A 25,992-nucleotide genomic window follows, 5' to 3' on the forward strand; every position below is an offset into this window, starting at 1 on the left:
ATTCTTTTTTTAAGTTTTTCTCTTCTTTTTTTCGGTTGAATTTTGAATTTTAAAGAGTCGAAATTGAAGATAAACTGTTTCAAAATTTAATTATAATTTTTTTTGTGTTTTCTCCTCTTTTAAACCGTTCAATTAAGTGTAAATATCATTAATTATTAATAATAACATAGAGTTAAAGGTAAATTGAGCAAAATGGCTATTTCTGGCAATTTATTTAAGTGTGTATCAAACTGGTAGCCCTTCGCATTAATCAGAACCCAAGAAGTAGCTCTTGGTTTCAAAAAGGTTGGTGACCCCTGATATAGAGTATGTCATCAACAGGAACATAGCATAAAGTAAACAAAATCATTGGGCCGCTCTTGTCTAAATAAAACGCGTTGGTGGGAAGTACTTTTTCTTCCGCCTAGGCAAGTACGCAATGCGCAAGCGCAGCGTCACACTGTGCCTGGGCGCACTTATTCAGTCTGTCGCTTGTTTATTGAAGAAAATTGCTGTTAATTAAAAGGAGTCACTCCATATTATAAAACAGTAAATGTGTCAATCCTTTTATTGTAGGACATGGGTGTTTTCACAATAGCTCGGTTGATAGAGTGGCCGTGCCAGCAACTTGAGGGTTCCGGGTTCGATCCCTGCTTTCGCCATCCTAGTCACTGCCGTTGTGTGCTTGGGCAAAACACTTTACAACACCCACACTGGTTTAAATGTTACTCAGATATTGGGTTTCACTATATAAAAGCGCTTTGAGTCACTAGAGAAAAGCGCTATATAAATATAATTCACTTCACTTATGGTTGCCCGCACACGGCCGTTTGCAACAATAATAATAATAATAATAATAGTAATTAATGAGGGCAGCACGGTGGAAGAGGGGTTAGTGCATCTGCCTCACAATACGAAGGTCCTGAGTAGTTGTCTGTCTATCTGTGTTGGCCCTGCGATGAGGTGGCGACTTGTCCAGGGTGTACCCCGCCTTCCGCCCGATTGTAGCTGAGATAGGCTCCAGCGCCCCCCGCGACCCCAAAAGCGAATAAGCGGTAGCAAATGGATGGATGGATAATTAATGAATAGAAATGTATGGAGATTCACCTCATGATATCATACAATATGCATTTGATTATTTTGTTTTTTTACTTACAATGTGAAAAAATCTTTAGAGTTTGCAGAAAAAAACTGGCAGCTCAGTCACCACAATTTTATTTACAAATGTAAGGTGTTTTTTTTGTTGTTGTTTGTTTTTACAGCTTATTGTTGTAAATTTTTCCGTAAAATTCTGGCAACTGAGCTGTGAGTTTTTTATCGTACGATGTATTGTCATATTACTTTGAAATAATAAGTCAAGTAAATATTTATTATTTTGATTTTAACCAACAAAAAAATTTGAAATGTGTGATAGTGGGATCTGTCGTTGTGGCTTGTGCAGCCCTTTGAGACACTCGGAATTTAGGGCTATATAAGTAAACATTGATTGATTGATTGATTGATTGATTGATTGATATTAGGGATGTCCGATAATGGCTTTTTGCCGATATCCGATATTCCGATATTGTCCAACTCTTTAATTACCGATACCGATATCAACTGATACCAATATATACAGTCGTGGAATTAACACATTATTATGCCTAATTTGGACAACCAGGTATGGTGAAGATAAAGTCCTTTTTTTAAAAATTAATAAAATAAAATAAGATAAATAAATTAAAAACATTTTCTTGAATAAAAAAGAAAGTAAAACAATATAAAAACAGTTACATAGAAACTAGTAATTAATGAAAATGAGTAAAATTAACTGTTAAAGGTTAGTACTATTAGTGGACCAGCAGCACGCACAATCATGTGTGCTTACGGACTGTATTCCTTGCAGACTGTATTGATATATATTGATATATAATGTAGGAACCAGAATATTAATAACAGAAAGAAACAACCCTTTTGTGTGAATGAGTGTAAATGGGGGAGGGAGTTTTTTTTGGGTTAGTGCACTAATTGTAAGTGTATCTTGTGTTTTTATATTGATTTAATAAAAAAAAAACAAAAAAAAACGATACCGATAATTAAAAAAAACGATACCGATAATTTCAGATATAACATTTTAAAGCCTGCCGATATTATCGGACATCTCTAATTGATAGTATTGAATTATATTATATGGCATTATAATTTTATATAACTGTACATGTTTTTTTTCCCGTCAAAATGGAGAAAAACGAATGCAGTACTTTAATGGCTTTAATTGCGGGCCAATTTAAATAATGTGGTGGGCCAGATCAGACCCCCGGGCCTTGAGTTTGACACCTGTGTTGTATGCTGGGGGTTCTTAACTTTTTTGACTTCGGAGCCCAACTTTTCCGCTATACAAATAAATATTAACGCTTAATCAGTAATCTTACATTGATTTAAATCACATTAAAAAATATATATTTATTTAACACACAACGGCCCTGTGGTTAAGGCATTCTGTTGTAGGCTATTTGGAGACACTACATACAGAGTTGAATATAAATATGATAACGTATTCAGTGCAAAATAACGCCATCATTTGATTCATCCTGAGATTATATTTCCTTTGAAGATGATAGATGGAAGTATTATGATCCAACAAGAGCAACGACACTTTTTACATTTTGCCAAACACATCAGGTACATTTGCACAAAGTATACCGTATTTTCCGCACCATAAGCCGCCCCGTGTTATAAGCCGCACCTTCAATGAATGGCATATTTCAAAACTTTGTTTACCTATTAGCCGCCCCGTGTTATTAGCCGCACCTACGCTGTGCTAAAGGGAATGTCAAAAAACAGTTTATATTTTGTATGCTTAAATGTTTATACATAATGAATATTACAGTACAATTAGTTAAACAATACAAGGGAATTAATTAACTATTTGAAAGTGTTGGACGATCAATACACCAGTGGTACTCTGTTCATGTTTACTCAAAAATACAATTTTAAAGAACAAAGACAAAATCTTGAGAAAAACAAAGTTTTTTTTCTTCACTCTTAAAAAAACAAACCGAAACCATGGACAAGGTACCGTCGTACTGTTGCACTTAGGGATGTCCGATAATGGCTTTTTGCCGATATCCCGATATTGTCCAACTCTTAATTACAGATACCGGTATCAACCGATACTGATATATACAGTCGTGGAATTAACACATTATTATGCCTAATTTGGACAACCAGGTATGGTGAAGATAAGGTCCTTTTTAAAAAAAAAAAAAGAAAAAAAATAAGATAAGATAAATATATTAAAAACATTTTCTTGAATAAAAAAGAAAGTAAAACAATATAAAAACATTTACATAGAAACTAATAATGAAAATGAGTAAAATTAACTGTTAAAGGTTAGTACTATTAGTGGACCAGCAGCACGCACAATCATGCGTGCTTACGGACTGTATCTGTCAATAAGTGGACTTTGGCGTGGTTTGTTTTCCCATGGTGCAAAGGAAAATTGGCGCGGACAAGGCGTGAATGTGAGTACATATTTATTAAAATACTAACAAACTATACGAAGGTCCTGAGTAGTCGTGAGTTCAATCCCGGCCTCGGGATCTTTCTGTGTGGAGTTTGCATGTTCTCCCCGTGACTGCGTGGGTTTCCTCCGGGTACTCCGGCTTCCTCCCACCTCCAAAGACATGCACCTGGGGATAGGTTGATTGGCAACACTAAATTGGCCCTAGTGTGTGAATGTGAGTGTGAATGTTGTCTGTCTATCTGTGTTGGCCCTGCGATGATGTGGCGACTTGTCCAGGGTGTACCCCGCCTTCCGCCCGATTGTAGCTGAGATAGGCTCCAGCGCCCCCCGCGACCCTGAAGGGAATAAGCGGTAGAAAATGGATGGATGGACTAACAAACTACAAAAAAGGAAGCAAACAAAAGGCGCGCACAATGGCGGGGAAAAAACTTGACTAATGAAACAAAACTTGCACAAAGGCAGAAACTATGAACAATAAACAAAAACTTACTTGGCATGGAACTATGGTAGCATGAAGACAAACAGAGGTAGCAGGGGTGTCAGAAGAAGCATGGTATGAAAGGATAATGTCACCAGGACGATCAGCAGAAACAGACAGGCTTAAAGGCCTACTGAAATGAATTTTTTTTTATTCAAGCGGGGATAGCAGATCTATTCTATGTGTCATACTTGATCATTTTGCGATATTGCCATATTTTTGCTGAAAGGATTTAGTAGAGAACAACGACGATAAAGATCGCAACTTTTGGTATCTGACAAAAAAAGCCTTGCCCCTACCGGAAGTAGCGTGACATAGTCAGTTGAACATTTCCGCAAAGTTCCCTATTGTATAAAGTGATGGCGGCCAGAAGTGAGAGCGATTTGGACCGAGAAAGCGACGATTTCCCCATTAATTTGAGCGAGGATGAAAGATTTGCGGATGAGGAAAGTGCAAGTGAAGGACTAGTGGGGAGTGGAAGCTATTCAGATAGGGAAGATGCTGTGAGAGCCGGGGGTGACCTGATATTCAGCTGGGAATGACTACAACAGTAAATAAACACAAGACATATATATACTCTATTAGCCACAACACAACCAGGCTTATATTTAATATGCCACAAATTAATCCCGCATAACAAACACCTGGTGTTTGTTATGCTAGCTCCTAGCTTCTAGCTCCCGTCCATATAACCCGCCAATACAATTCAAACACCTACACAACACACACAATCACTCAGCCCAAAGGACCGTTCACCTAACCGAAGGTTCATAAAGCTTATATATTTACCCAAAGTTACGTACGGGCAAGCGATCAAATGTTTGGAAGCGCAGCTCCGTACTCACGGTACCTGATATTCAGCTGGGAATGACTACAACAGTAAATAAACACAAGACATATATATACTCTATTAGCCACAACACAACCAGGCTTATATTTAATATGCCACAAATTAATCCCGCATAACAAACACCTAGGTGTTTGTTATGCTAGCTCCTAGCTCCTAGCTTCTAGCTCCCGTCCATATAACCCGCCAATACAATTCAAACACCTACACAACACACACAATCACTCAGCCCAAAGGACCGTTCACCTAACCGAAGGTTCATAAAGCTTATATATTTACCCAAAGTTACGTACGGGCAAGCGATCAAATGTTTGGAAGCGCAGCTCCGTACTCACGGTACCTGATATTCAGCTGGGAATGACTACAACAGTAAATAAACACAAGACATATATATACTCTATTAGCCACAACACAACCAGGCTTATATTTAATATGACACAAATTAATCCTGCATAACAAACACCTAGGTGTTTGTTATGCTAGCTCCTAGCTCCCGTCAATATAACCCGCCAATACAATTCAAACACCTGCACAACACACACAATCACTCAGCCCAAAGGACCGTTCACCTAACCCAAGGTTCATAAAGCTTATATATTTAACCAAAGTTACGTACGTGACACGCACGTACGGGCAAGCGATCAAATGTTTGGAAGCGCAGCTGCGTACTCACGGTAACGCGTCTGCGTCTGTGAATCCAAATCAAAGTAATCCTGGTAAGAGTCTGTGTTGTCCCAGTTCTCTACAGGCGTCTGTGTATCGAAGTCAAAGTCCTCCTGGTAAGAGTCTCTGTTGTCCGAGTTCTTCGATCTTGACTGCATCTTTCGGGAATGTAAACAATGAAACACCGGCTGTGTTGTGTTGCTGACTTCCCTCGCAAAATACTCCGCTTCGCACAGACAACTTTCTTCTTTGCTTGCTCAGCTTCTTTCTCCATAATGCAATGAACAAATTGCAACAGATTCACCAACACAGATGTCCAGAATACTGTGGAATAATGAGATGAAAACAGAGCTATTTCGTATTGGCTTCAATGGGGGAGCCATACCTCTGTTTCACTGGCTACGTCACGCGCATACGTCATCATCCAAAGGAGTTTTCAACCGGAAGTTTAGCTGGAAATTTAAAATTGCACTTTATAAGTTAACCCGGCCGTATTGGCAAGTGTTGCAATGTTAAGATTTCATCATTGATATATAAACTATCAGACTGCGTGGTCGGTAGTAGTGGGTTTCAGTAGGCCTTTAAATAGCAGTGACATGATTAGTGACAGGCGTGCGAGTGCAAAGCTGAGACAGGTGCGTGACATGACAGGTGAAAACTAATGGGTTGCTATGGTGACAAAACAAACAAGAGTGCACAAAGAGTCCAATAACAAAACCGAACATGACTAAAACAAAAACATGATCAACAGACATGACAGCATCCCTTGCAGACTGTATTGATATATAATGTAGGAACCAGAATATTAATAACAGAAAGAAACAACCCTTTTGTGTGAATGAGTGTAAATGGAGGAGGGAGGTTTTTTGGGTTAGTGTACTAATTGTAAGTGTATCTTGTGTTTTTTATGTTGATTTAATAAAAAACAAATAAAAAAAAACAATACCGATAACAAAAAAAACGATACCGATAATTTCCGATATTACATTTTAAAGCATTTATCGGACATCTCTAGTTGCACTCTTAATGAATATCATTATTAGTAACAATAGTTTAGGTAATTGTCACTACATTACTGTATGCATTTTACTGTTGGGTTTTTGCTTGATTTTATTCTGAGAATATGCTGCAAGCCAACCAAACTTGGACGGCCTTGATGTAAAGTTGACTTGTCTTGGATCTCTCCTTTCTGGAACATGTTTCGAGAGTAAGGACAAGAGTTGAAAAGTACAAGTACAAAACATGTGGGACACAATAGCAAACAACCATGCAGCCCTGAAGAAGGAGGACGCTGAATATGTTTTTGATTGAAGGCTCAAAGGCTTCAGCTTTATTCTCTGAAAAAGTGATATGAGTGGACCAGCAATCACGCCTCACGCACAGGAAGGACGTATCAACAACATGGCAAGGCGCTCGCGAGCACATGTCAAGTGTGGAAAAAGAGGTAAACGGCGAGACCCCACACCTGTCTGGCTGGTGGAATTGGCAGAGAAAATCATAGCGGCGGTCCAGAACGGGCACTCTGCTTTCATTTGGGGTCAATGGTGCAGAAGCGGGAATTTTCAGCAGCAGCCCGACTCTTTTGTCAGCGCCTCGGGGGAAAAAAGGTTGACTTCCTGAAAAACAGTGGTTGAAAAGTGCTGATGGATGACAACCTGAACACCTCACTGACTTAGGCAAGGACACAGGAAGGTCATAAATACCCTATTTTTCGATGTTATAAGGCGCACTGCTGATTAGCGGGTCTAGTCAGGTCTATTTTCATACAAAAGGCACACCAGATTATAAGGCGCTTTAAATTAATTAATAAGGCCCATACATGTTTTTTTTTATTTCTCTTTGCTATTTGGGCTTATTGCACCCTAATTAGAATAAAAACTAAGAATCATCTTTTGATTTAGTGACATGCTAATTCTTATTTTTACAATTTTCCCCAAATTCCATTGTATGTTATACTCTTCTGACACCACCAGATGGCAGAATATGTGTCCACATAAGCGACCATAAGACCCCAATTCAGTAGTGTACACAATTTTGGAAATAAGAGCTAAAAGGTGCTGTCCATGCATGTGGCCACTAAGCCTTTTTAATACCATTTGTATGTCTATTTGATGTTCTGATATGATATTGTTGAAAAATAGTATTATAGTATTATTAATGTATTATGATTAAAATAGCCCATGTTTGAGAAGCCTACTCTTCAATCAATCACAACTGTCCTGTTCAGTTCATCTTAAAATATGTTAAACATGCCAACATACATAACTACATATAAGTATAAATATTTGGGGTTTTGGCACCAGCTGCTAGACTAGATTTGACCGATCTAAGTCTATAAGCATTGAACTGATGAAGCCTACTTGGATGAGAGGAGATAGGTCTTCTAAGTCAAACCAAACAGTTGGAATTGAGTGTTAAAGTGAGATTTGACTTCCCTTAGTGCAGGGGTGGGCAATCTACGGCCCGGGGGTCACATCTGGCCCGGTTGTCCCTTTAATCTGGCCCGCCAAATATTAAAACATAATTGAGCAAAGATCTGTTTTGAGAATTGCCACAACAAAATACTACTAGACTTCGACTCACTGGCACTCGGGGCGGTGTAGCTTGGTTGGTAGAGTGGCCCTGCCAGCAACTTCAGGGTTCCAGGTTCGATCCCCGCTTCCGCCATCTTAGTCACTGCCGTTGTGTCCTTGGGCAAGACACTTTACCCACCTGCTCCCAGTGTCACCCACACTGGTTTAAATGTAACTTAGATTTTGGGTTTCACTATGTAAAGCGCTTTGAGTCACTAGAGAAAAGCGCTATATAAATATAATTCACTTCACTTCACTTCAAAAAAAGGTGATTAACAACACTGCCGCCCCTAAAAGAGAATGTAAGTGTTAACCCTTTAACGTCTTAAGGCCCAAACTGTTTGTTTACATGCTTTTTTTTATTTCGCTTTGCTATTTGGGCTTATTGGACCCTAATTAGAATAAAAACTAAGAATCATCTTTTGATATGATGTACTTAGTCCATAAGTACACAAATGTGTACTTCATGTTTAGTGACATGCTAATTCTTATTTTTACACTTTTTTTCCAAACTCCATTGTATGTTATACTCTTCTGACACCACCAGATGGCAGTATAAGTGTCCACATAAGCGGCCATAAGACCCCAATTCAGTAGTGTACACAATTTTGGAAATAAGAGCTAAAAGGTTTCTGTCCATGCATGTGGCCACTAAGCCTTTAGAGCAGTGGTTCTTAACCTTGTTGGAGATACCGAACCCCACCAGAACCCTTCTTGAGTGAAAAATACAATTTAGTTTTTTCTTCAAATTCAAGACAAAGTTATGTTTTTTTACTGGTGCACAAAATTAACCGTGCATGAACATCACCTTGTTCAAAGAACAAAACCAACACAGTGCATGAACTTACAACAAATTACACACCTGCAAATCAGTCTGACTTCTGCTGTTGCCGTATCCATAAAGCCGATAGGGAGAAGTTTTTATTTACACGATGAGTCGGGTGTGTCTTGACCTCCGTGGCGGAGGCTCCGTTGAACCCCTGAGGCCGACTCACCGAACCCCTAGGGTTCCATCGAACCCAGGTTAAGAACCACTGCTTTAGAGGTTTTAAAGGAGTCATATTACGATTTTTTGCTACATTTATGATACTTTCATGATACACCTTGTGGTCTACATCAGTGTTTTTCAACCTTTTTTGAGGCAAGGCACATTTTTTTCATTAAAAAATACAGAGGCACACCACCAGCAAAAAACGTTAAAAAAATGAAACTCCACCAGGTCGTCGTGCCTTATTTTGAATTTGTTGGTGTTTTCCTGTGTAGTGCTTTAGTTCTTGTCTTGTGCTGTTATTTTGGTGCCCCTTCCTGTTTTGTTTGTGTTTTCCTGTAGCAGTTTCATGTCTTCCTTTGAGTGCTATTCCCCGCACATGCTTTGTGTTAGCAAGCAAGGCTATTTAAGTTGTTGCTATCCTTCTTTGTGTGGACATTGTTGATTGTCATGTCATGTACAGATGTACTTTGTGGATGCCGTAAGTTTTTGCTGTCGTCCAGCATTCTGTTTCTGTTTACTTTGTAGCCAGTTCATTTTGCATAGCCATTGCCTTTCCCTTTTGTTCATTTTTGGTTTAAGCATTACATACCTTTGTTACCTTCACACTGCCTCCCGCTGTGGTCTGCATATCGGGATCACAACAAAGCATCCTGGTCTCACCCGACACATTCTGACTTTTACAAAGCAATTAACTACCTGCTGCCACCTACTGGCATGGAGTATTACATGGTTACCCTGCCGAGCTCTACACAGCACAGGCACTGAGCAACGGCACATTATTTGCAGATTATAATTATTGATTTGCAAAACATATTTTTTGGATCAATTAGGTGAGGTTGCATAATTTCCCACGGCACACTAGTGTGCCGCGGCATAGTGGCTGAAAAACACTGGTCTACATAACATGTAATGGTGGGTCTTTGGTCAAAATGATAGATGATGTTTTACACATCATCTTCAAGTCGCTTTCTGACCATCTTTCCAAGATGCACCTTTTTGTGGGCGGTCTTATTTACGTGCCTCCACTTCGACTGCGTTTTCTCCCCGTCATCTTTGTTCTAGCGGTAGTTTTTAAGCGCTTCCATAGCGAGTCTACTGACAGATATAAGTAAGAACTTTACACTACTTTATATTAGAAATGGCAATGTCACATAACAAGAAGATAGAGAAAAAGAAGGAGCCTATTGACTACAACATTTTTAGGACTTATGCAGATCCCAAATACAGAAGAAAAGTTGGTTTTGCAGAATATTGCGAAACAAAACTCCAGATAATGTGTCTCCTAATAGGTACCGTTTTGGGGTCCTTATACACACACCATACTAATACCATGTTGAAGCACAGTGCGCCTGACTCCATCAACCTTACCAAAGTCGTAATAAAACATTTAAACATATTTTTGAGCGCCGTGTGTAATTTTTTATATTCTCAATAAGACGTCAACGTTTTGGTGTTGCTTGCTTACGGGTACTTGCTAGCGTCATTTATTAGAATCACAATCAGAATCACAATAGTTTTTTATTGCCATTGTTTGAGAACGGGTTCACATATTATTGAACATGGGCGGTATAGCTCGGTTGGTAGAGTGGCCGTGCCAGCGACCTGAGGGTTCCAGGTCCGATACCCCGCTTCCGCCATCCTAGTCACTGCCGTTTTGTCCTTGGGCAAGACACTTCACCCACCTGCTCCCAGTGCCACCCACACTGGTTTAAATGTAACTTAGATTTTGGGTTTCACTATGTAAAAGTGCTTTGAGTCACTAGAGAAAAGCGCTATATAAATATAATTCACTTCACTTCAGGCGTCAACCTGCAGTCCACACGTATCTCTTATGTGTGATTGCTATCCATTGGTCACACCTTGCACCAAACGAAATTGCTTCGAGGTCGGTAAGCGCAACCAGAATCAATCACAAGGCGCACTGTCGGTTTTGAAGAAAAGGAAATTATTTTAAGTGCGCTTTATAGTTAGAAAAATAGGGTAATGTATGCCGAATTACAAGGTCGGACAATTCCATAATAGATCAAACACACTTGGACTCAAGAGCCTTTATATTCCTATTTAGAATGTCGGAATCCAACACATATCATTTGAAAGTGATGATTCTCATGGCAGCAAGCAAGTCAAGTGCTCTTCACGACCTGCAGACAATAGCGATAACTGGAATCCACAACAATCCCTTCACTCAGTGCGGTGAAATGATGGTTTACTAAATCCAGCACACCTCAAATTGCTGGAGATTGCTAAAGTACATGCGCTCGGTCTTTAGCTAAAGATAGACCGGCACTTACTTTCGGGTCACCTGCAGGGCGAGAACAACGAGGAAGGAGCCACATCAACAGTATCAGGTGCTCAAGTGGCTTTTGGAATACAAGTGTTTATGTGATCAGGTTAATTCCCTGTGGGGGAATTTTCAATCAAAAGGTTTCTGGACTTTACATTCACTTCAGTGACTAGAACAACAACTTTTTGACATTTAATGGATGCATAGCTTGAACACTGGTCTTTAATATTAAAGTGAAAAAGTTAAAGTAGCAATGATTGTCACACACAAACACACTAGGTGTGGCGAAATTATTCTCTGCATTTGACCCATCACCCTTGATCACCCCCTGGGAGGTGAGGGGAGCAGTGAGCAGCAGTGGTGGCCGCGCCCGGGAATCATTTTTGGTGATTTAACCCCAAATTCCAAGCCTTGATGCTGAGTGCCAAGCAGGGAGGTAATGGCTCAGTCTTTGGTATGACTCGGCCGGGGTTTGAACTCATGACCTACCCATCTCAGGGCGGACACTCTAACCACAAGGCCACTGATTACTACCAGGGGCATAGCACCGAATTCTGGGGCCCCATAAACAAGACTCCTAAAGCAGACCTGGGCAAAATAGGGCCCATGGGCCACATGCGGCCCGTTAAGATTTTCAATCCGGCCCGCCGGAATTCTACATCATTTTTTTTAGACCTTTAACATCAAAAATGTATTTGCCATTATGATGTGCAGTGATGTTTTTAAATGACCGTAACAATACATTTGGTAAGAAAAGTTACACTACTTTATTGGAATGGAAGGGCCACATTTGCCCCCCGGGCCTTGAGTTTGACACCAGTGACATACACAGTTAGCTGCTAGTTGCCTATAATAAAGGGGACCAAAGTTAATACAGTCAGTGTCAGCAACAGGGGAGCAGTTTTTGTGTTGGGCATTAAAAGGAATTGGCTTTGATTGATTGATTGATTGATTGATTGAGACTTTTATTAGTAGGTTGCACAGTGAAGTACATATTCCGTACAATTGACCACTAAATGGTAACACCCGAATAAGTTTTTCAACTTGTTTAAGTCGGGGTCCACTTAAATTAATTCATGATACAGATACTGTATATACTATCAGATATATACTATCATCATAATTAGGGATGTCCGATAATATCGGCCTGCCGATATTATCGGCCGATAAATGCGTTAAAATGTAATATCGGAAATAATCGGTATCGGTTTTTTTATTATCTGTATCGTTGTTTTTTTTTGTTTTTTTTATTTTTATTAAATCAACATAAAAAACACAAGATGCACTTACAATTAGTGCACCAACCCAAAAAACCTCCCTCCCCCCATTTATTTCTGTTATCAATATTCTGGTTCCTACATTATATATCAATATATATCAATACAGTCTGCAAGGGATACAGTCTGTAAGCACACATGATTGTGCGTGCTGCTGGTCCACTAATAGTACTAACCTTTAACAGTTAATTTTACTCATTTTCATTAATTACTAGTTTCTATGTAACTGTTTTTATATTGTTTTACTTTATTTTTTATTCAAGAAAATGTTTTTAATTTAGTTATCTTATTTTATTATTATTTTTACAAAGTACCTTATCTTCACCATACATGGTTGTCCAAATTAGGCATAATAATGTGTTAATTCCACGACTGCATATATCGGTTGATATCGGTATCGGTTGATATCGGTATCGGTAATTAAAGAGTTGGACTATATCGGAATATCGGATATCGGCAAAAAGCCATTATCGGACATCCCTAATCATAATACAGTCATCACACAAGATAATCATCAGAGTATATACATGGGATTATTTACATTATTTACAATCCGGGGTGTGGGATGTGGAGGGGGGGGGTTGGGGGGGGGGGGGGTTAGGTTTGGTTGTTATCATCACTTCATTCATCAACAATTGAGAACAGAGAAATGGACATTGAAACAGTGTAGGTCTGACTTGGTAGGATATGTACAGCAAGTAGTGGACATAGAGAGAGAGAGAGAGAGAGAGAGAGAGAGAGAGAGAGAGAGAGAGAGAGAGAGAGAGAGAGAGAGAGAGAGAGAGAGAGAGAGAGAGAGAGAGAGAGAGAGAGATCAGAAAGCATAAGAATAAGTATCTACATTTGATTATTTACATTTGATTATTAACAATCCGGGGAGGGTGTTAGTTTAGCCATGCCTCTAAATGCTAAGGCAACCTTCCCACGCAAAACTACTTTCATCCGGGAAGGAGGGAAACGGCGGACCAAGCCATCACCTCCAGACTTAGGCCCACTGAACGCAGCCCGAGATTGGGAAATGCGGGTAGACCTCAGCCAGAGGCTTATCTTCCCACCCGAAATTGCAGCAACCAGCCTGCGCCCAGACCTGGTCCTCTGGTCCATATCCTGCCACCGTGTCTTCATCGTTGAGCTAACGGTCCCATGGGAGGACGCCATCGATGAAGCATTCGAGCGGAAGAGGCTGCGATATGCCAACTTGGCAGCTGAGGCAGAGGCACTGGGCTGGAACGTGAAGGTGTGGCCAGTGGAGGTGGGCTGTAGAGGCTTTGTAGCCAGTTCCACCACAAGGCTCCTGGAAGAAGTAGGAATCAAAGGACAGGCCCAACGCAAGGCTATTAAAGAACTTTCCACTGCAGCAGAACGGAGCAGTCACTGGCTGTGGCTGAAGCGCAGGGATGCAGCATGGGCTGCCAAATAACCACGTGGTGCCACCATGCGACACACACCCAGGTCTGATCAGCCGGTGGTGGGCCAACCTCGGCAGAGGGTGTCTTGTGATAAATGGCCGAAACGCCCAATGACGTCGGGGAACACAACTGAAGATGTGTTGTACTGGTGGCACCACGTGATTAGTGCCAAACTCCACCCCACCCAAGAGGACATCTCCAACCCCATTTAATTGTTATGCTGAATATTTAGGGATCTTTAACAACTAGTCCTATTAAGAATCCTGATATCTGGTGTCAAAACCAGTGACCGCTGCGAAAGGGCAGCTGACAACCTGGGAAAGACCTGGTGACGGCCTGAAGAGACTGCTGACAGGTGGGAACAGACCCCAACGGGGCTGGCACGGGTTAGCTACCCTTGCTAGCAGGACCCTTTCACTACACAGTGACCTGGATCCACCCAACAATTGTGACGAAAAATTCAAAAGGAAAAATACCCTTAGAGTCTGCGGGAGCGGGGGCGGAAGATGACTCACCGGTAGCCAACATGGTAATAGACCCTGGAACGGAAACGACAACGAGTCAAATGATCAGCACGATAGTTAATGGAGTAACAGCACTGGCAGGACACAGGCTGCAAAGCTGCATCTGTGGCTGGAAAAAGTTTACATCAGAGAAGGGTCTCAAGATCCACCAGGGCAGGAAAAAGTGTCGGAGAGAGCTTAGCGAGGGGCCTCGCATTGACCACTACTTCCTCAGAGGTAGGGCAAATCAGTCGAGTGAAGACCAGCGGCAGGATAGTCACCACAGTCCACAGGGTATCACAACCCCAGACGAAGCTCAATCAGGCACAGATCCAACCACAAACGTGAGTCCAGAGCCCACTCAACCACAGACAGCAGTGGAGAGGAAGATGAATGGACGGAAGCCTCAAATCTTGTGGCCTAAATCCTGCCAGAAAAATGAGTGGGAAACCACAGACACAGACCTTGTCCATCTTTTAGAAGGTCTGAAAGGGTGTGTGGAAAAAAAGCTGGACAAGATTGGAGAGATTATTTACAGCTATGGAGTGGAGAGATTTGGGGTGAAAAGTAAGAACTTTAAGACACAGACAGAACCGTCAGCCCCTCTCATGTCCAGGAGACAACAAGATGTCGAAAGACTTGTGAAAGAAAGAAGGGGCCTGCGAAAGCAGTGGAAAAAAGCCACAGAAGTGGAAAGGAAAGGACTTGAAGCACTACAGGGCGACATCAAGCAGCGACTTGCAACACTGCGAAGAGCAGAATGCCTGAGAAAGCAACATAAAAAGAAAGAGCGAACGACGACTGCCTTCTACAGAGATCCGTACAAGTTCGTCAAAGACCTCTTTGTCAAGGAGAAAACTGGAATCCTCAAAGTACCCATAAAGGAACTAGAGGAGCACCTGAGGAAGACCTACTCCGACAGCCAGAGGCATGTGCCAGCCAGCATTCCAGATGACATGCCACCAATCGAACCACCTGAGCACCAGTTTGAAACGAGGCCCCCCACATGGAGAGAAGTTGAGAGCACTGTAAAGCGGGCAAGAACAGCTTCAGCCCCTGGACCCAACGGCGTCCCATATAGGCTCTATAAGAACACTCCAGGCGTCTTGAAGTACCTCTGGAAGCTAATGAAAGTGGTGTGGGAAAAATGAATTATACCAAAGGCATGGCGAAGAGCAGGGGGGATCCTGATTCCCAAAGAGAAGAATTCCTCAACCATCGACCAGTTCCGCCAGATCAGTCTTCTGAATGTGGAAGGAAAAATATTCTTCAGGGTTGTGGCCAACAGGCTCTCGGTATTCTTGCTGAAGAACAACTATGTTGACACCTCAGTGCAGAAGGCAGGGATAGGTGGTTTCTCAGGATGCCTGGAACACACAAATGTCATCTGGCACCAGATACAGACGGCCAAGAAGGACAAGAAAGACCTGCATGTGGTTTTCTTAGATCTTGCCAATGCCTTCGGGTCAGTGCCTCATGAAATCCTATGGACAGCGTTCAACTTCTTCCAGGTCCCTGAGGGCATCACAAGGATGGTCAAAGCCTACTTCCAGGACCTCCAGTTCTGCGTCACAGCACAGGCCAGTACAACTGCCTGACAGCACCTCGAGATAGGCATAATGGCGGGCTGCACCATCTCTCCACTGGCGTTTACCATGGCAATGGAGCTCATTATTCGAGCATCCCGATGGGTGGTTGGAGGGGAGCGGTTAAAGAGCGGGCTGCGTCTTCCTCCAATAAGGGCGTACATGGACGACATGACAACAATAACAACAACAAATGCATACACCAAACGCCTGCTGGATAAACTCCAAGGAAACATCAATTGGGCACAAATGGAGGTTAAACCAAGCAAATCCCGCAGTATCTCCATCATCAAGGGCCAGCTCACCAATGAGAGGTTCCACATCAACAACGAGCCAATACCAACAGTTCTAGAAAAGCCTATCAAAAGCCTTGGCAGCTGGTATAGCGCAGAACTCAAAGACTCCAAGCAGGTGGACCAACTCAGGCAGGATACAATCAGTGGCCTCAATCAGATCAATAACACCGCTCTCCCTGGGAAGCTGAAACTGTGGTGCTTTCAGTTTGGGCTGCTGCCCCGTCTCATGTGGCCAATTTCCATCTATGAGGTCGCTCTATCCCATGCCAATCGGCTGGAGAGGCTGGTGAATGCACAAGTGAGGAAATGGCTTGGACTGCCGAGATGTCTTAGCAGCGTAGGCCTGTATGGCAACGGAGCCCTCTCCTTACCGATCTCAAGCGTGGTGGAGGAGTACAAATGTGCCAAATCAAGGCTGGAAATGACTCTCACAGAATCCCGGGATCCATTCGTCAGAGGTGCTGCTCCAACCCTAGCGACAGGGAGGAAATGGAATCCATCTGCAGCAGTCGCAGTGGCAAAGACTGCCCTCAGACACCGGGATATAGTGGGGCATGTCCAATATGGCAGAGGGGGCCTTGGTTTAGAAGAAACAACACCCACGTGGCAAAAGGCAACTGCAACCGAACGGCGGCACATGGTTGTGGAGGAAGTGCGCCACCAGGAGGAAGCAGCCAGGTGTGCCAAGGCAGTCTCCCAAGCTCAGCAGGGCCGCTGGATGAGGTGGGAGGGCGTGGAGAGGAGAAAAATCACGTGGAACGAAATATGGAGCATGGAGTCTAATAGACTAAGCTTCATCATTAGAGCCACATATGATGTCCTGCCCTCTCCAACCAACCTACATCTCTGGTATGGAGAGGACACAGCCTGTCTCCAGTGTACAGCCCCAGCAACCCTCAAACACATCTTGGTAGGTTGCAAGACCAGTCTGACTCAAGGGAGATACACCTGGCGCCACAACCAGGTACTGAAGTGCTTGGCTGCCGAACTTGAGAATAAGAGTGTGGTCACCAATGCCATGCCTCTAAATGCTAAGGCAACCTTCCCACGCAAAACTACTTTCATCCGGGAAGGAGAGAAACGGCGGACCAAGCCATCACCTCCAGACTTAGGCCCACTGAACGCAGCCCGAGATTGGGAAATGCGGGTAGACCTCAGCCAGAGGCTTATCTTCCCACCCGAAATTGCAGCAACCAGCCTGCGCCCAGACCTGGTCCTCTGGTCCATATCCTGCCACCGTGTCTTCATCGTTGAGCTAACGGTCCCATGAGAGGACGCCATCGATGAAGCATTTGAGCGGAAGAGGCTGCGATATGCCAACTTGGCAGCTGAGGCAGAGGCACGGGGCTGGAATGTGAAGGTGTGGCCAGTGGAGGTGGGCTGTAGAGGCTTTGTAGCCAGTTCCACCACAAGGCTCCTGAAAGAAGTAGGAATCAGAGGACAGGCCCAACGCAAGGCTATTAAAGAACTTTCCACCGCAGCAGAACGGAGCAGTCACTGGCTGTGGCTGAAGCGCAGGGATGCAGCATGGGCTGCCAAATAACCACGTGGTGCCACCATGAGACACACACCCAGGTCTGATCAGCCGGTGGTGGGCCAACCTCGGCAGAGGGTGTCTTGTGATAAATGGTCGAAACGCCCAATGACGTCGGGAACACAACTGAAGATGTGTTGTACTGGTGGCACCACGTGATTAGTGCCAAACTCCACCCCACCCAAGAAGACATCTCCAACCCCATTTAATTGTTATGCTGAATATTTAGGGATCTTTAACAACTAGTCCTATTAAGAATCCTGATGTCTGGTGTCAAAACCAGTGACCGCTGCAAAAGGGCAGCTGACAACCTGGGAAAGACCTGGTGACGGCCTGAAGAGACTGCTGACAGGTGGGAACAGACCCCAACGGGGCTGGCACGGGTTAGCTACCCTTGCTAGCAGGACCCTTTCACTACACAGTGACCTGGATCCACCCAACAATTGTGACGAAAAATTCAAAAGGAAAAATACCCTTAGAGTCTGCGGGAGCGGGGGCGGAAGATGACTCACCGGTAGCCAACATGGTAATAGACCCTGGAACGGAAACGACAACGAGTCAAATGATCAGCACGATAGTTAATGGAGTAACAGCACTGGCAGGACACAGGCTGCAAAGCTGCATCTGTGGCTGGAAAAAGTTTACATCAGAGAAGGGTCTCAAGATCCACCAGGGCAGGAAAAAGTGTCTGAGAGAGCTTAGCGAGGGGCCTCGCATTGACCACTACTTCCTCAGAGGTAGGGCAAATCAGTCGAGTGAAGTCCAGCGGCAGGATAGTCACCACAGTCCACAGGGTATCACAACCCCAGACGAAGCTCAATCAGGCACAGATCCAACCACAAACGTGAGTCCAGAGCCCACTCAACCACAGACAGCAGTGGAGAGGAAGATGAATGGATGGAAGCCTCAAATCTTGTGGCCTAAATCCTGCCAGAAAAAGAAGTGGGAAACCACAGACACAGACCTTGTCCATCTTTTAGAAGGTCTGAAAGGGTGTGTGGAAAAAAAGCTGGACAAGATTGGAGAGATTATTTACAGCTATGGAGCGGAGAGATTTGGGGTGAAAAGTAAGAACTTTAAGACACAGACAGAACCGTCAGCCCCTCTCATGTCCAGGAGACAACAAGAGATCGAAAGACTTGTGAAAGAAAGAAGGGGCCTGCGAAAGCAGTGGAAAAAAGCCACAGAAGTGGAAAGGAAAGGACTTGAAGCACTACAGGGCGACATCAAGCAGCGACTTGCAACACTGCGAAGAGCAGAATGCCTGAGAAGGCAACATAAAAAGAAAGAGCGAACGAGGACTGCCTTCTACAGAGATCCGTACAAGTTCGTCAAAGACCTCTTTGTCAAGGAGAAAACTGGAATCCTCAAAGTACCCATAAAGGAACTAGAGGAGCACCTGAGGAAGACCTACTCCGACAGCCAGAGGCATGTGCCAGCCAGCATTCCAGATGACATGCCACCAATCGAACCACCTGAGCACCAGTTTGAAACGAGGCCCCCCACATGGAGAGAAGTTGAGAGCACTGTAAAGCGGGCAAGAACAGCTTCAGCCCCTGGACCCAATGGCATCCCATATAGGCTCTATAAGAACACTCCAGGCGTCTTGAAGTACCTCTGGAAGCTAATGAAAGTGGTGTGGGAAAAAGGAATTATACCAAAGGCATGGCGAAGAGCAGGGGGGATCCTGATTCCTAAAGAGAAGAATTCCTCAACCATCGACCAGTTCCGCCAGATCAGTCTTCTGAATGTGGAAGGAAAAATATTCTTCAGGGTTGTGGCCAACAGGCTCTCGGTATTCTTGCCGAAGAACAACTATGTTGACACCTCAGTGCAGAAGGCAGGGATAGGTGGTTTCTCAGGATGCCTGGAACACACAAATGTCATCTGGCACCAGATACAGACGGCCAAGAAGGACAAGAAAGACCTGCATGTGGTTTTCTTAGATCTTGCCAATGCCTTCGGGTCAGTGCCTCATGAAATCCTATGGACAGCATTCAACTTCTTCCAGGTCCCTGAGGGCATCACAAGGATGGTCAAAGCCTACTTCCAGGACCTCCAGTTCTGCGTCACAGCACAGGCCAGTACAACTGCCTGGCAGCACCTCGAGATAGGCATAATGGCGGGCTGCACCATCTCTCCACTGGCGTTTACCATGGCAATGGAGCTCATTATTCGAGCATCCCGATGGGTGGTTGGAGGGGAGCGGTTAAAGAGCGGGCTGCGTCTTCCTCCAATAAGGGCGTACATGGACGACATGACAACAATAACAACAATAAATGCATGCACCAACCGCCTGCTGGATAAACTCCAAGGAAACATCAATTGGGCACGAATGGAGGTTAAACCAAGCAAATCCCGCAGTATCTCCATCATCAAGGGCCAGCTCACCAATGAGAGGTTCCACATCAACAACGAGCCAATACCAACAGTTCTAGAAAAGCCTATCAAAAGCCTTGGCAGCTGGTATAGCGCAGAACTCAAAGACTCCAAGCAGGTGGACCAACTCAGGCAGGATACAATCAGTGGCCTCAATCAGATCAATAACACCGCTCTCCCTGGGAAGCTGAAACTGTGGTGCTTTCAGTTTGGGCTGCTGCCCCGTCTCATGTGGCCAAATTCCATCTATGAGGTCGCTCTATCCCAGGGGTGGGCAATTAATTTTCACCGGGGGCCGCATAAGCAACCCGAGCACTGCTGGAGGGCCACACGACAATATTTCAATTAAATTTTGCTCAATATTATTTTTGATATACCATACGATAAATAATAATGATGATAATAATTAATAATAATAATAATAATTTCATTTAACCTAACTTAACTTTATACAAAAGCAGATTGCTTTTTAAGGTCACTTTATCCTGCATTATCCAACATTTTTCCCCATCAGAATTGGACAACCATCTGTTGTTAAAAATAGTTTTTAATCATATCTATTCTATATTGTTTTTTATATTAGTTTTATATGTAATTGTTTTTTCTTTTTATTCAGTCATTGGTGGAGCTTAGGATAATATTTGAATATTGTTTGTAATATTGTTGTGCAGCACTTTGGAAATATTTTGTTGTTTAAATGTGCTATATAAATAAAGTGGATTGGATTGTCACACCTGCCAGCTTGTCCCAACACGCATTTACCTCTGTGAACAAGTCATTACCTGTGGTTGTCTCTTTAATTGACTGCATCAGAGCTCTCATCCAAAGTTAGCGAAAAACAGTCCATGTCTCCGGGCATTATCAGCGCAACAAAGTCCAATAAGCACTCCTTAATAAACTCTCCGTCAGAAAACGCCTTACTTTTTCTGGCGCTTTTGTGAGAAATGACGAAACTTGTCCTGACGGCTGCATCTCTGGGGGTGTGAAATATGGCACAAAGTCCTTGTTGGGTTTGCAGTTTTACCATCAACGCATCAGCCTCCCTTGCGCGCGCTTCATCAGACACATCCCGGTATTTTCCCTCGTCTTTCTTCGTGTAGTGGCGATTAAAATGATATTTAAACACAGCAAGCTGTGTACCACACATTAAGCACACGGCTTTACCATTAATTTATGTAAAGAAATACTTGGCAGTCCATCTCTTGTTGGAAACACGCCATTCCTCATCAACTTTTCTTTTTTTAGCGTCTCATCACTTGTCTCTATGCACCTTCCCTCACAGGTTCCCTCCGGACATACGGCATAAATAACACATTTCAAAATAAAAGCAGCACAGTTGTATTGCGCGCACGACATAGATGTTTTTTAAACTTTATTTTGTCATTTGTAATTGCGCCGTTCAATTCACTCACAATCGCACACGCGCATACGTCCACACGGAAGTAATACAAATAACGCTTTTCAAAACAAAAGCAGCACCGTTGTATTGCACACTCGACATAGATACTTTTTTAAATTTATTTTGTAATTTATGATTGGCCTCACGCGGGCCGGACAGGGATGCGCAAAGGGCCGGATGCGGCCCGCGGGCCGTACAATGCCCAGGTCTGCTCTATCCCATGCCAATCGGCTGGAGAGGCTGGTGAATGCACAAGTGAGGAAATGGCTTGGACTGCCGAGATGTCTTAGCAGCGTAGGCCTGTATGGCAACGGAGCCCTCTCCTTACCGATCTCAAGCGTGGTGGAGGAGTACAAATGTGCCAAATCAAGGCTGGAAATGACTCTCACAGAATCCCGGGATCCATTCGTCAGAGGTGCTGCTCCAACCCTAGCGACAGGGAGGAAATGGAATCCATCTGCAGCAGTCGCAGTGGCAAAGACTGCCCTCAGACACCGGGATATAGTGGGGCATGTCCAATATGGCAGAGGGGGCCTTGGTTTAGAAGAAACAACACCCACGTGGCAAAAGGCAACTGCAACCGAACGGCGGCACATGGTTGTGGAGGAAGTGCACCACCAGGAGGAAGCAGCCAGGTGTGCCAAGGCAGTCTCCCAAGCTCAGCAGGGCCGCTGGATGAGGTGGGAGGGCGTGGAGAGGAGAAAAATCACGTGGAACGAAATATGGAGCATGGAGTCTAATAGACTAAGCTTCATCATTAGAGCCACATATGATGTCCTGCCCTCTCCAACCAACCTACATCTCTGGTATGGAGAGGACACAGCCTGTCTCCAGTGTACAGCCCCAGCAACCCTCAAACACATCTTGGTAGGTTGCAAGACCAGTCTGACTCAAGGGAGATACACCTGGCGCCACAACCAGGTACTGAAGTGCTTGGCTGCCGAACTTGAGAATAAGAGAGTGGTCACCAATGCCATGCCTCTAAATGCTAAGGCAACCTTCCCACGCAAAACTACTTTCATCCGGGAAGGAGAGAAACGGCGGACCAAGCCATCACCTCCAGACTTAGGCCCACTGAACGCAGCCCTAGATTGGGAAATGCGGGTAGACCTCAGCCAGAGGCTTATCTTCCCACCCGAAATTGCAGCAACCAGCCTGCGCCCAGACCTGGTCCTCTGGTCCATATCCTGCCACCGTGTCTTCATCGTTGAGCTAACGGTCCCATGGGAGGACGCCATCGATGAAGCATTCGAGCGGAAGAGGCTGCGATATGCCAACTTGGCAGCTGAGGCAGAGGCACGGGGCTGGAACGTGAAAGTGTGGCCAGTGGAGGTGGGCTGTAGAGGCTTTGTAGCCAGTTCCACCACAAGGCTCCTGAAAGAAGTAGGAATCAGAGGACAGGCCCAACGCAAGGCTATTAAATAACTTTCCACCGCAGCAGAACGGAGCAGTCACTGGCTGTGGCTGAAGCGCAGGGATGCAGCATGGGCTGCCAAATAACCACGTGCCACCATGCGACACACACCCAGGTCTGATCAGCCGGTGGTGGGCCAACCTCAGCAGAGGGTGTCTTGTGATAAATGGCCGAAACGCCCAATGACGTCGGGGAACACAACTTAAGATGTGTTGTACTGGTGGCATCACGTGATTAGTGCCAAACTCCACCCCACCCAAGAGGACATCTCCAACCCCATTTAATTGTTATGCTGAATATTTAGGGATCTTTAACAACTAGTCCTATTAAGAATCCTAGGGTTGTAGCTGCCTGGAGGTGTACTTTTATTGCGGTTTTGAAGGAGGATAGAGATGCCCTTTCTTTTACACCTGTTGGGAGCGCATTCCACATTGATGTGACATAGAAAGAGAATCAGTTAAGACCTTTGTTAGATCGGAATCTGGGTTTAACGTGGTTAGTGGGGCTCCCCCTGGTGTTGTGGTTATGGCGGTCATTTACGTTAAGGAAGTAGTTTGACATGTACTTCGGTATCAGGGAGGTGTAGCGGATTTTATAGACTAGGCTGATCACATACTTTTTCACAGGAATTGGCCTATACTGATCGGTGGCCGATCAATCAGTGCATCTCTACTCTTATAAATTGCCAATTAAATTGAACCCTGCAAAGCTCCTAATGTCAGTATCGTTATTAAAAATTCTACCCGTGCGCATCTTAATGGGCTTAAACACGGTGAGGGCCTTTCGGGTCGTAGATGTGGCTCTAAAACAACCACATAGAGCAGAGCTGGGCAAATATTTTGACTCCGGGGCCACATTGGGGATGGTGTGGTTGAGAGAGTGGCCGTGCCAGCAACCTGAGGGTTCCTGGCTCGATCCTCAGCTTCTACCAACCTAGTCACGTCCGTTGTGTCCTTGAGCAAGACACTTCACCCTTGCTCCTGACGGGTGGTGGTTAGGGCCTTGCATGGCAGCTCCCGCCATCAGTGTGTGAATGTGTGTGTAAATGGGTGAATGTGGAAATAGTGTCAAAGCGCTTTGAGTACCTTGAAGGTAGAAAAGCGCTATGCAAGTATAATCCATTTACCATTGAGAGAAAAAAAATTGTCTGGGGGGCCAATGTGTATGTGTGTATAGATTATATAAACACATTTAGCTGTAAAAATCTGCTGTACAGTATGTGTGTTTGGGTCCCTTTTTTTCCAGGAACATGAATACCAAAAGTCACAATGTCCCATAGAGTTCTGAAAAAGTTATGACAAACCACCTAAAAAAAAAAACGGAATGGAATTTTACAGTTTTTTTACTGAATGGGACCCCCAAAATGTACAAACCCTGTTTCCATATGAGTTGGGAAATTGTGTTAGATGTAAATATAAACTGAATACAATGATTTGCAAATCATTTTCAACCCATATTCAATTGAATATGCTACAAAGACAACATATTAGATGTTCAAACTGATCAACTTTTTTTTTTTTGCAAATAATCATTAACTTTAGAATTTGATGCCAGCAACATGTGACAAAGGAGTTGGGAAAGGTGGCAATAAATACTGATAAAGTTGAGGAATGCTCATCAAACACTTATTTGGAACATCCCACAGGTGAACAGGCAAATTGGGAACAGGTGGGTGCCATGATTGGGTATAAAAGTAGATTCCATGAAATGCTCAGTCATTCACAAACAAGGATGGGGCGAGGGTCACCACTTTGTCAACAAATGCGTGAGCAAATTGTTGAACAAATTAAGAAAGACCTTTCTCAACCAGCTATTGCAAAGAATTTAGGGATTTCACCATCTACGGTCCGTAAAATCATCAAAGGGTTCAGAGAATCTGGAGAAATCACTGCACGTAAGCAGCTAAGCCCGTGACCTTCGATCCTTCAGGCTGTACTGCATCAACAAGCGACATCAGTGTGTAAAGGATATCACCACATGGGCTCAGGAACACTTCAGAAACCCACTGTCAGTAACTACAGTTGGTCGCTACATCTGTAAGTGCAAGTTAAAACTCTCCTATGCAAGGCGAAAACCGTTTATCAACAACACCCAGAATTACCGTCGGCATCGCTAAGCCTGAGCTCATCTAAGATGGACTGATACAAAGTAGAAAAGTGTTCTGTGGTCTGACGAGTCCACATTTCAAATTGTTTTTGGAAACTGTGGACGTCGTGTCCTCCGGACCAAAGAGGAAAAGAACCATCCGGATTGTTATAGGCGCAAAGTTGAAAAGCCAGCATCTGTGATGGTATGGGGGTTTATTAGTGCCCAAGACATGGGTAACTTACACATCTGTGAAGGCGCCATTAATGCTGAAAGGTACATACAGGTTTTGGAGCAACATATGTTGCCATCCAAGCAACGTTACCATGGACGCCCCTGCTTATTTCAGCAAGACAATGCCAAGCCACGTGTTACATCAACGTGGCTTCATAGTAAAAACTAGACTGGCCTGCCTGTAGTCCAGACCTGTCTCCCATTGAAAATGTGTGGCACATTATCAAGCCTAAAATAGCACAAGGGAGACCCCCGGACTGTTGAACAACTTAAGCTGTACATCAAGCAAGAATGGGAAAGAATTCCACCTGAGAAGCTTAAAAAATGTGTCTCCTCAGTTCCAAAACGTTTACTGAGTGTTGTTAAAAGGAAAGGCCATGTAACACAGTGGTGAACATGCCCTTTCCCAACTACTTTGGCACGTGTTGCAGCCATGAAATTCTAAGTTAATTATTATTTGCAAAAAAAAAATTAAGTTTATGAGTTTGAACATCAAATATCTTGTCTTTGTAGTGCATTCAACTGAATATGGGTTGAAAAGGATTTGCAAATCATT

At 43.8% G+C, this 25,992-nt stretch overlaps 1 long non-coding RNA gene and 1 pseudogene across 1 annotated transcript in view; one reads left to right on the top strand and one right to left on the bottom strand.

Moving 5' to 3' along the window:
- LOC133665234 (obg-like ATPase 1) overlaps nt 1–9,705 on the bottom strand; it is a 207,555-nt pseudogene extending 197,850 nt beyond the window's left edge.
- Nucleotides 1–25,992, top strand: part of LOC133665394 (uncharacterized) — a 707,793-nt gene that overhangs the window by 255,026 nt on the left and 426,775 nt on the right. The gene's annotated exons all lie outside the window — the stretch shown is intronic.

This window comes from Entelurus aequoreus, linkage group LG14 (assembly GCF_033978785.1).
Source record: "Entelurus aequoreus isolate RoL-2023_Sb linkage group LG14, RoL_Eaeq_v1.1, whole genome shotgun sequence".
Classification (NCBI taxonomy): domain Eukaryota; kingdom Metazoa; phylum Chordata; class Actinopteri; order Syngnathiformes; family Syngnathidae; genus Entelurus; species Entelurus aequoreus.